Source organism: Rhincodon typus, chromosome 5, assembly GCF_021869965.1.
Source record: "Rhincodon typus isolate 14 chromosome 5, sRhiTyp1.1, whole genome shotgun sequence".
Classification (NCBI taxonomy): Eukaryota; Metazoa; Chordata; class Chondrichthyes; order Orectolobiformes; family Rhincodontidae; genus Rhincodon; species Rhincodon typus.
The window spans coordinates 72,209,641-72,222,564 of NC_063336.1; the positions used below are offsets into that span (position 1 = coordinate 72,209,641).

General features: G+C 35.3%; 1 long non-coding RNA gene across 1 annotated transcript; it reads left to right on the forward strand.

The window, feature by feature from the left end:
* Window positions 1-1,101: 1,101 nt before the first annotated feature.
* Window positions 1,102-11,729, forward strand: LOC125483136. Its single transcript, XR_007262105.1, has 2 exons — window positions 1,102-1,179; window positions 4,500-11,729. It is a non-coding gene; the product is annotated as an uncharacterized LOC125483136 (long non-coding RNA).
* The last annotated feature ends 1,195 nt before the right edge of the window (window positions 11,730-12,924 follow it).

Consider the following 12,924-nt stretch of genomic DNA (forward strand, 5'->3'; position numbering starts at 1 on the left):
TCCAAATCATAACATTGTTAATTGCAGCATCGATGTGCCTCCTGTTCCAGTAAGGGTAATGATTTGCATCGGCCAGTATTGTGTGAGAACAGATTTCAAAACTGCAGACCGTTGTCTTTTCCTAGCCATGGTATTAGTGGGCTTGTGAAGAGCATGGATACAAACTAAGCAGACTGCATCAACTTAAATAAAGAATGTCTGTGGGAAATGCCATCTAGCTTCCAACATTAAGCCCTGTTAATGCAGTGACATGAACATTAGCAGTGAGAAATCTAGGATATGTGATAGGTATTTTATTGTTTGATGAGAATGCGGGTTTGGTCTTGCCCAGAAAGGAAATGATTGAAAAATACTCAAAAGAATCGTGGATGCTGGAAATCTGAAACAAAAACAGAAATTGCTGGAAAATCTCAGAAGAAGAGTCACTGGACCTGAAACGTTAACTCGGATTTCTCTCCACAGATGCTGCCAGACCTGCTGAGATTTTCCACCAATTTCTGTTTTTTGTCTAAAGGAAAATATTGAGGAAGTTTGGAAAGAGAATAGCTTGGGTTCTCACTTACCAATATTATTTGATTACTTCTGGGAGCCACTGGAGATTTATTCAAGTTTGGCATTGTTTGCAAATGTCCCATATCAGAAATTAAATGAAAACTGCTATAATTTGTCAATGTTATCTAAAATTCTACTTTTATGTGACAAGATCATGGAAGCAAACGTCATCAGAGCTTTCAATATTTGATTTTTATTTTTAAAGGCATGTTTTACATTGTTGTGATTTTTGAGAGTGCTTTGTGTTAAAGACTAAATTAGTTGTCCTTGATTTTTAAAAAGAAATATTTGAGAACTAAGTTATGATGATGTTTGGCATGCAGAAACATTTTCCAACAGTCCCCACACTACACTAGAGTACATTGACCAATTTTCCCTGTAGGCAGTGTGTCTTCTTATGATTCATCAGTTATAGTATAGGGTTTTGTATGAAATATTTACAGGGTAGTCATTGGATGCAAAACTGATTCATCATTAAAATATTTCAATGTGTTAAATAACTAAGAGACACGAGAATGTTTTTTCTGAGAATTTTCTTGTTTTTCATTAGGAGAAGCAGTTGTTACCCAACCAGCACCTGGTTCAGCCAACGAAACCACTGATGAGAAACAGCAGGTGCAAATGCTGGTAAGAGAATTTAAGGGATTTTGCCACCTTTCATTACTAATGCCCTTGAGCTTATAAACTAAACAATTGCAGCAATGATTATTAAAACAAGGATGTATTATAAAAAGCTCCATCAGCTTCCTGATTGCAGTCTCACCATACCAATGACTTTTAAAATCATAATGGTTATTTGCTAACATATGCCATGTTAACAGTTTTATGACATCGAAATCTTCATCCCATTCTTACATGCAGATGTTGCATTATAATGAGGGTCAGGTTAAAATTGTCCTGCCTATACTTTTAAAGCCTGCAATTTGTTTGTTTTCTATTGACTGCTGTTGGGTGCTTAATGGAAGTACAAATAATTAGGGCTGTGCATGATATTCCTTTTGGGTATCAAATTCTTACTGCATTGGTACTTCAATTAACTTATTAACAATTGCAAATTAAGCTTATTTACATGTTATATTTCAAACATGTTCCATTCAAATCCAGCTTTTTTCTTTGAGCTATTTGTGTGCCAATGGGCTCATAATCACAGGTTAAAAATGTGCAGTTTTGGGTTTATTCCTGAAGCTTTCCTGACCTTCTCAGTTTTACCCAATATTTGAAATTACAGGGGGGGGTTCTCCTATAATGCATGTTCCAGCAACAGGAATTGGCTATAAGACGATTGACGAATAGGGGAACGGTATTTGTACAAAGCGAACTTTGTGTTGGCTATAATGCGATCCTGACAATGTTTGTTTTAGTATTAGAGAGCTGCGACAATAATGCGGAAACACAAGTGTGTGACAACATAAGAACATAATGTTCTTATCGTATTATTTTGAAAAGTGACATCAAGATCATTTGGATTATTGTTTGTCATGTAACAAATTTCAACCTTTCAAATTCACAATCGATTGGAATACCAATCAGATTGATAAAAATAATAGAATTAAGCCTCAGTCTAAACTAGGCAATTGGTTTCTCAAAGAATAATCATGAGAAAACAGCTTGAGGAAATAAATGGTTGACAATGTCCAGTCAATGTGGGATGGTGACAGCTCATGTTGTTAGTGACAACATAGTGTAACTGCACATTGGGTAGTTTTGCTAGTGACTGGGAGATGCTGCCAGTGAGCGGGTGATGTTGATTGCCAGTGACTTAAGTGTTGTTGATGTTACTGACAGGTAAACGGTCTTGCCCATGAATGCATTCAGTTGTTGCTGTCTGGGCGATGCTGTTGGCAAGTGGCTTGATATTGTTCCTAATTGGGCTTTGCCGTTGCCGGTGTTGTAAAGTTGGTGATTGGCGTTTTCTCCAATGACTTAAGTGATGCTGCTGGAGATTAGATAGTTATTCTCGGTGACTGGTTTTTGCTGCTGGTGTTTAATGCTGCTGAGTTGTGATGGTGTTGAGCACTGGGTGATATTATTCTAGGAAATGTTGGATACTGCTGGTGTCCTTGTGTTTCTGTTGGAGGCTGGATGCTGTTGGTGACAATAGGTTTTATTTTGCTGTCAAAAGGATGCTGTCTGTGGTAGTTCAGACTTACTGCTGATAGGTGATTATTGCTGCTGGTGGTAGCAGAATGTGGCTGAGGGCTTGCTATTCGTGATTGCGACTGAGTGACGATGAATGTCATTGTACGTTTGCACTCAAACTTCAATGTGTTGTTGGTGCGTGGAAGGTAAACCTACAGCTGTAGTGATGAAGAATCTGTAAATCTGCTCATTACTGTCTGCTTCTTCAAACTGTGATGCTTTTAGCTGTAAACTGAACTCTGGCGCTTTATTGATTGTCTCACTTCTATTGAATTAATAATGCTACTTGCAACTGGATGATGCCAGTGCTGGATGAAGCTAATGCTGATGACTGGAGCCAAGACTTATAGGAGAGTAGTGAGGAAGAATTTTGAGTGATACTTTTTGGTGGTCTGCCCATAACCCTGCTTTTCCCATAGGCCCCATTATTTATATATCATGATTGTCTGTAACATGATGTACTGAAACGCAACTATCGTGCTATAGCAGAACCTCCTGTAGTTTTGTTTCTTTCACTTCCCATTATGTCTCACTTTGTCAACATAACAGTTATTGCTTTTCAAAATAAAAGTGGTATGTGCTATGTTTTAGGCTATATGGGGTTAAAAGAAAACAATTTTATTCTGTTCCTCCCTCCCCCCCGTTTCAAAAAAAATTTAATTCCAACCAATTATGTACCAATTGTTATATTGAATTAATTTGCCATAATTTGAAGAGGAATAGGTGAAGTGTTTGATCAATTACAATAATAAATGTGAGGTACTGCATTTTGGTACGACAAACAAGGGTAGAGCTTATACAATTAATGGTTGGGCCTTGGGTAGTGTTGTAGAACAGAGGGACCTAGGGGTTTCAGGTACATAACTCTTTTGAAGTTTGTGTAACATGTAGACAGGGTGGTTAAAAAGGCATTTGGCAAGCTTGTCTTCATGCTCCTTCCTTTGACCATAAGAGTTGGGACTTCACCTGATGAAGGGGTTGTGCTCTGAAAGCTTGTGATTTCAAATAAACCTGTTGGACTATAACCTGGTGATGTGTGACCTCTTCTGGAGTACTGTGTCCAGTTCTGGTCGCCCAGTCATAGGAAGGATATTATTAAGCTGGAGAGGGTTCAGAATAAATTTATCAGGATGTTGCCAGATTTAGAAGGTTTGAGTTATAAAGAAAGGCTAGATGGGCTGGGACATTTTTCACTGGAGCATAGGCAGTTGAGAGGAGACCTATAAAACTTTATAAAATAATCGGGGGTATATATGAGTTAATGGTAGTTGTCTTTTCCCAAGGATGGGGTATTTCAAAACTAGGAGGCACATTTTTAAGGTGAGAGAAGAGAGATTTAAAAAAGATACGAGGCAAATTCTTTACACATTCACATGTAGAATGAACTTTCTGGGGAAGTGGTGTATGTGGGTACAATTATAACATTTAAAAGATATTTGGATAAGTACGTGAATAGGAAAGGTTTGGAGGGTTATGGGCCAGGAGCAGATATTTGGGAACAGTTTAATTTGGGATTCTGTTCGGCATGGACTGTTTGGACCGAAGGCTCTGTTTCCATGCCGAATGACTCTGTGGCTCTGAATTCCTGCCATAATGCTGGCTTTCTGACAATTGTTTCCTTGTATAATGAATGAATTGTTAAATATCTAGAACCTTAGCTGTTTGCACAAAATACGAGGTTCTGACTTTGGGACATTTATTTTCCTGAATCCAATTCAATAGTCCTGTCCGATAATTTAAGTCAGTGTGTCTGCTTTTGCATTTGTGCTGGGCATATACTGTTTTAACTTTTTTGTTTTCCTTTTTAGGTGTAAATATCCCAATCGTAATTCAGCCGCAGCCAGAATGACCAAAATGTGAATCAACTTAGTAGTCTTCAAGCCAAATGTCTTCCGACAGAAGCGATACATGAAAACACAGGATCTGAAAATTCATGTTAAGCATACATGTTTGAGCAGGATTTTGAAAATTAATTTTAACAAAACATGTACATATTGTATAGTTCGTATTTTTCTGAAGGATCCTGACACAGCCAACACACTTGTAAATTTGTAATGTATTATACAATCTACATTTGTGTTATTTCCAACTACAGAACAACTGAAACATTCTTATGGGATATAATCTATTTTAAACAAAAGGGTGATGACTTTTTTTTTAATTTCTGCAGACTTTTTTAAAAACAGGTATAACAATGTAATAAGTCTTATCGGACTGAAATCTTTACTACTTCAATCTTCATTCCATTGAAACAGATGTCTGAGTTTGTAAGTGAATAAAAATGGTAAGTAATTTCAAGTTGCACTGATTTAGGCTTTCAAATTACTACATTAGCTACTGATAAAACACTGCTAATTGAAAAGAGAATGTTGTACATATATGTTGTACATGTTTTTGGGCAAAGTGCATTCTTATTATGTTTACCACCAAAACCAGTCCTCTTCTGAAGTGTGCAAAATGGTAACCAAAACAGATTTGGTCTGGGAATAGTAGATGTCTTGAACATTTCAGTTTTAGTGGATTAGAAAAAGTTCTTTCATTGTATAGAGGAAGTCAAATGTGTAGGTATAGAACAGGTTTGCGATGTGTAGCACCTTTTGATTTGATCAGATAGATGCTTTTTATTTGAATGTTGCAACCTATTAGAATGAATTTATATTAAAATTGTTCCTTCATCAGGTGATAAACCTCTATGCATTTGCTGAAAGTTATTCGATAAAATTTTTCTTCTAAAAATGGCTTTGACCTAATAAGAATGTACTCTGTACAACTGTGCACTTTTGATTCCTGATTGATATTTGTGCCAAATAAGGTTATATACTTTTGACTCGGTGGATTTAGTTATCAGGACTGTATGTGGAATATATTGTTACTAGCTAAATTGCAGTTATAAGATTCATTTCATTGCTTTAAAACAAAATATAATGTGGCCAAAAATTTAAATCTCTTAGCCATAGAAGATAAGCGATATTTAAATCTGCAGTACATTTAGTTGTGTACCTAGTGCTGCTATGTATTATCGGAATTTTAATTTATTGGAAGTTTTGAATAATCATTTATTTGTTCAGACTAATGTAATATTGCATTCTCATTTCTCTCCCATGTCTTTTACAAAGTAACTTTTACCATTGAATATGTAGATCAATTTTTGATTTCCTGACATTGGATTTATCACTCTGTCAGGCATTTGCCTTGTGTGACAATGGTTTGGGACCTTGATGGTCAATTCCGTGTTACTGAAACTGGAGTGACCTCTTCAGGCAACAAGCCTGAGCAAATTTTAAGGAGGCCCAGGCTACTCAAATGTCAGGATCTCCCCTGACTTCCTTGGTTGGGACCAAAGGAATTCAGAGATTACGTTTCACACGTTTTCAGGAATTGCCAGAAAGCTGAGAGTTAGGCAACAATCCAGCTTTGGCCCCACTCCAGACTTTTTTCTCAGGGTTTGCTCTCTTAGCCTTTATTTCTCCCAAGGTATGCACAAACATTGGAGCTATTTGTCCACAGCTGGGTGTTTGGTTCATAAATGCATGGCATGTCCACACACTGGACTTGCGTGCTGCATTCTGGGGGCCAAATATCCTCCATATTCTCTGAAGCTTTAGCCCAAGGCCAGAGGTTTCCTCAGTTCCACTTGTGCCACATGGACTTGGCAACGGAAAGGCTGTGTACCAACAGGAATAGATTAGCACTTTTAGATTTCCTTTCTGAATTACTGCGAACCAGTGAAAGTGAGAAGCACATTAAAATACAAAAAGCAAGAAATAAGTTAACTTCTCCATCTACACACTAAGCACATCATGTCAACTTGCTGTACGCACCCATTAACATTGAATCTTTCACAGAATTGAAAATACCCACAGCGTAATATTTAATGGCTATTAATTACTAACCTGCAACAACAGGTTTAATAAGTTTCATATAATTTAACTGTACAAATACAAGGCTAATTCATTTTTATGTTAAGGATGTCTTTCTTCTATCCTTTAGCAAATAGTGAAAGTGGATTTCTCTATGCTCTGGCAACATCTGAGTGAGGGAAATTTTGTTTTAGTGAGCCATTAACTCAAATATGATTTTCTTTTGAGTTGGTAGCCATGCATGATTACTGATGACTTTTGTTACATGGGTGAATTCTACAAATGTCATATATGTTCCAATTGCAACTACAAATTTTTTCTGCATTTTTGAATTTTTTTTTACAGTAGTTATTGAAAATAATGTCATTGGAATTAATAGTGAAATTTAAAAAGTAGACCAAAAACTGAATTGAGTTGCTATGATGTGCCACTGATCAATTGCAGTTTTTTAAGTCCTTTCAATTCAGAAGTAACTAACTCTTTATATTGCTAGTAGACTGTGGGTAAACAGCCATATAGTTAAAAGCTTTAAAAATTGAGACCTGCAAAACAAGTTTTTGTTCTGTCTCAAAATAGTCATTGTGTATGCCAAATACTTTTGCCCCCCACAAATCGTGACATGTATATTTAATTGATGCACGCAGCAGAATTGGCCACTTTTTATTGGTCTATGTAATTGTAAATACTGGAACCTATATGCTACATTTATTATACTGAACTTTTAAAATAATAATTTTACTACTGTGCATAAAGTTACCATACTTGTGTATTTTCTAAAGTATATGTTTACAGCTAACAAACCTTAGTAATGGAATTTGTTCTGTCATACACTTTTTAAGACAGAGAATGAGTCTGGTGGAAAGATCTTCAAAGGTGCAGTGTATTATAGCAAAATACTTTTAGTACTTATTTGAAATTTCTTGAGCTCACTGATTAATTCAGGTTTCAAAAAAGATTATGCCACATGTAAATGTGAACATCAGATGAAAATTTTTATATATTTGCATTTTGCTCATTTCAGATCCATCCCAGAAAATGAGTAGTATTCCAATAGGCACATTAGTCTACTAATCCTCTGAACGTTTAAATTAGCATCTAATTAGAATTTTGGGGAAAACCTGTCCTGTTAAGTAAATGAACACTCACTAACTAAAGACAGTTTGTCTGCATGAGTGTTTGCTTGGCATTGTTTGGGGATCAATACCGGAGAGTTGCATCAATGTATAATACTGTATGAAAATAGAATTAATTCTTTTAACATTGTCATCTTGCAAATTTATGTAAATCACTTTTCCAAAGTGTGTGCTTTTCACGTGATTATCATTACTGTAGATGAACAATGTATATGACACTTTTTGCCCAATATTGGTTATACTGTATCATCATCTGCAACTTAAAGCTGTCATTTTGTAAATAAACACTTTGAATTTCTATGATCCACAAAAAAAGGGTTAATGTTGATATCCACATAGCCTAATTTGTATGTCATGCAGTGATTACAGCAGCAGCTTTCTTAGCAATTACAAGATTAATATTTGTCCAATTGTAGTGTATTTAAACAGGAATCAATTGTTCTATGCTGAGACATGTTATATCTCATCCTTTAGCTGTGGATAAAATCTTCTTTTAACATTTGAGAATTATTGCTGCTTCAAGTTTAAGATGCAAAGTTAATTTGGTAATGAGGGTCTAGTTTGCCAGTCCTACTCTACCCACTTTTTAAAAGCATAGTTTCTTTTTGAAGGTAGGGTTAGAGTAATGAAAATTCTTCTAGCACAGCTGAGTAACACGGTCAGGATATTCAACCAAATCTGAGTGAATTTTTGACTACTTTAAATTAAAGTCTGCAAAGATTTTACACACACTCATGGATTGTTCCTGGCCTATAATTTATTTTTCATACAAAGAATTTGCATAAGAAAGCGGTACATCATTTTTATAATGTAGATTTTTTTTCCCTCCTGTGCTTTACACATCCTTTTGGAGTCCACATTTCTGTTGCAACGTTGTCATGAACTGTAGGGAGCCCGACCTGCTTTGAGTGTTGTATCACCTAAGTGTTTGCCCTTTAAAATATAATTGACGTTAATGTTGTTGAATAATGTGATTATATGTTTTTAATCCATACAAACCAAAACTTCAATCAGTGGAGCATTTATATAATGTTGAAGGGGAGGCAATAGTCTAGTGGTATTATCACTGGACTGTTAATCCAGAGATCCAGATAACATTCTGGGCACCCGGGTTTGAATCCTGCCACAGCAGATAGTAGAATTTGAATTCAATAAAATATCTGGAATTAGGAATCTAATGATGACCGTGAATCCATTGTCGATTGTCAGAAAAACCCACCTGGTTCAATAATGTCCTTTAGGGAAGGAAACTGCCATCCTCACCTGGTCTGGCCTACATGTGACTCCAGACCCACAGCAATATGGTTGACTCTGAACTGCCCTCTGGGCAATTAGGGAAGGACAATAAATGCTGCTTGGCCAGTGACATCCTCATCCCATTAATGAATAAAAAAAAAAAGAAATAATATTAGAAAGAAAACAGCGCATTTGGGCTGGAAAGCAAAAAAAGTTAGAGACATTTATTACCTTAACCTCTTTAACCTTCTATAATGTTAATTCATCTTTCCTGAATATATGCTCAGAGTTCAATATGGATGCATGAATTCTGCATCCACATTTGTTTGAAAGTTTTCTGAAAAGAAAATCTACTATCAACATTTAGCTGATAAAATTGAATTTGGAAATCTGTGTTTCTACGGCATAGTCAGAGGGGTACAGCTCTCTTATGGATTTTTTTTTCTTTATTCATTTACAGGATCTGGTTCTCAGCCATACACTTATTGATTCACCCACTAGAAATCCAAATTGTATTTTTCTTGGAAATTGCACATTTACAACCAAACCTCATTTTAAAGCAACGTTTTAAAAAAAAAAAAAAAAAAAAAAAAAAATTTAATCTATGTTGGCAGTATAACCTAGCCTGTTGGGCTTCACTTATTCCTCTAAAGAAAATTCTGTCTTTAAGGAATTTTTTTCTGTTTGTGCACGCTAGTGGAAATGATTAGTAACTGATCTGCCAGAATAATTGTAACAGGAAAAACTGTTGGATTTTTAATTGAGGATGTGCAGTGATCAGGACATGTACCCTTAAGGGAGAGAAAAAAAAATATGTTTACTTAGCGAAAATATCCTCATCATTCATGGGAGATGATGGCAAAGTCACACAAGTTATCTGTAGCAGTAAATGTTAGATCACCCTCTTATGCTGCCATTTAATCAAAATGATGATTGGCAATTTGAACAGCAGTAATATATTTTCACAGTGTATCTGTGGTTAACGGATCAGGATATACTTTGTATTAAACCATGCCATAGCACTGCTGTATTGGGGTATAGAAATATTGTAAAATGTATACTGCAGCTGTTGATCATCAAGCACAAATTTTTTTGCCAAATGAAAAGCTGGGCATTATAACTTCAGAGCTGGATTCTGTCTCCAATCCAGGTAGCAGTAAAATTGGATCACGTGAAAAAGCATTCATGCTTGGGCTTAATATCAAATAGAGTATAACTCCAGTGGAATATAAGTAATATTCAGGGGTCTGCATGCTCAATATTAAAAATTTAGCATCTGGAACTTACCTCTGTACATGAAGAAGCATGTAGATGTAGAGTTTGTTTAGTTGTTACGAATGGTATTTGAAGCCAGGCTGCTTGATCAGAACTATTCTGCAGGTATAGCTGTACCCTAGAATGAGGCAATATCAAAAAATAATTTTCCTATATATATCAAATATGGCCAAAAATAAATCAAATCATGAATTCATAACTTACTGCCTTTGGGGTTAAAAGTCAGATCATGTGCAATAGTGCTGTCAATTAATTTTGAGGTATTATGTAACTTTACCAGTCTTCATGTTGTCTTCAATGTTAGTAATATCTGAAATGTGAAAAAAGCTGGTATAATGTAATCACTGTCTAGTCTTCTCAGACATCATCCACAATTGAATAAATATGTAAGCATTACTAGAAGTATTTACTAAATTACTGGCGATAATAAATTACTTTGTTCCTTTCTAAAGCATTTAGGACTATTTGTTTAGGTGCAACAATTTTGGCACAGCATTTCTGGAATTGCACTAAATACGGTTTGCTCAATAATATCCCTGTAATGTCTTGTGCTAATGATTGGACATACTCTGTGATTTATTGGAATTGTTGTTCCTCAACAGTAAATATGTATACGTACAAAAATATTGTGCAAGTAGTTTTGAAACTTGATTTCAAAATTTATTCAAAGAAATTTAGTTGCTGCTTTGAATCACAAATGTAATGAAATGCAAGTTAGTCTGTTGTAGGGTTTGTTTCTTGAATTCCAAGTGTATAAGAGCATGTGCCATTTTGTTCTGTTCATCAAATTATATATTGTGTACTGTACTTCAAATTTTGCTGAATAGTTGTATTTTTGGGATGTCAAGCTCTTCATAAAATTAGCTTCTTTTTGGTAAACCATTTTAAAAGTGTTTCTGGCAGTTTTTTTTAAATAGTTTTCTGGACTACTTAATTCTTTGGGAATTGGTTCACTTGTGGCACATAGTAATTTGTGGTTAAATCAACTTGTAAGCTAAGAGATGAAGCTATTTAGGAAGATTGCTGTTTGGGAAAGAACGTTACTAACTAAATTTATATAGTGGCAGTATATCATTTATAATTTTGTTGATTGTATCCAACATAACACCTCAAATGATGGGAAAGCTACTCTGGAAAAGGTTAAATTCTTGGGTTACGGTTTCTGTTGTTCACTTTAAAAATCATTCATGTTTTTGAAGAGAAAATAATAAACTAAATCAAACCACTGAATGTAGATAAAGGCTGCTGTCTTGTTGCCTACATATACATCTCCATCAAAGGGTCTAAGGGAGATTTATTTTGCTTCAGTGTCATGATGAGAAATGTCCACTCATGGAAATGAAGTTAGATAATAATCAAAGGGCTTGGGTGTTTTTTTCAGCTTCATTATATAAAGGGATAATGATTTTCATTTATTGGGAACTGAGCGATGTTACAACTTGAATCTAGACTGGGCTATGTTCGGATTTAATGTGATCAGAATATATTTTGTACAATTTTCTCATGAATGACGACAATAAATATGGATTCGCAAGATGTTGTCTGGTATGTGTCATGGTTTAACCATTTTTTTTTCAGAGGAACAATACAGATTATACAGGCTATAATATGTCTATTGATGGATTTTACAATCACTTCCTGCATTTCTTCCTTCATCCTGACCCTCCCAAATTGTCAAATTGATTATTTTTGTTTCTTTACCATTCTTTCATGGGAAATGTGTATTACTGGCAAGATTGTCAACATTTGTCATCAATCATTAATTAAAATATTGATTGTTAAATGATGTCAGGACTTGATTTTTTAGGAAGGTAGGAAAAATCTATTCCAGTTTCTTTCAAGAAAAACTTAACCATGGGAATTAAATCTAATCCAAGTCAAGGAATTTCAGAGCATTAAAATGGGACAATCAGATGTAGGCTGAGATGCTGTTTCTGTTACAGCATAGAGACTGATTTGCCATCGAATCGTTCTTAATGTGGCATATCTTTACCTTGCACGTTCAGGTGGAGCACATATCCATGAAGACTTGGAGTTCTATTGCTTGGGCAGATGAATGACAAATTGGAGGACCAATTGATGTCGATTTAACATACTGCAAGGCCAGTCTCTAGAAATGAATTTTCATAAGACAGTGACTACAGATAATTAGTGAAAAAAAATGTGAACAAACAATGTTTGGAGGGAGGAACGGAGGTATTGATGCAGTACAAGAAATTTTAAAGGCTTGTATATAAAAGGAAGATGGTCTCTCTGGTAGCAGTCACCAAGTACTCAAAAAAGCGTACTGCCTTCCAGGGGGCAGGGCAAGGCACACAACTAGATGCAAAAAACTTTAAATAAGGAAAGAAACTAATCAGATGCTGTTGGTTTGTATTGAAATTTGGAAGTGTAAATTGAAATTTTGCAGACGCAATTTGAGAAGTTAGGTGCAACATTAAAGAACAGAGCAGATTAAACATGACCGATGGGGTGTTCAGTATATTCTAGCTAAAATAGATTTTTCATCAGTAATAAAGTTCAGGGTTATGGGAAATGGAAGGAAAAAGGAGTTGAGGATTATCAGATTGGCCATGATTTCATTGAATGGCAGAGTAGTAGGCCTGTGTCTTATGGGCATTCGATGAAAAGTGTAATACAGAGTATTACAAATTGCAAAAATATTGGAGAACTCCTAAGGCAAAATCAAACTCTACAGATGTTTTGGTTATCAATTTAAACTACAGAGC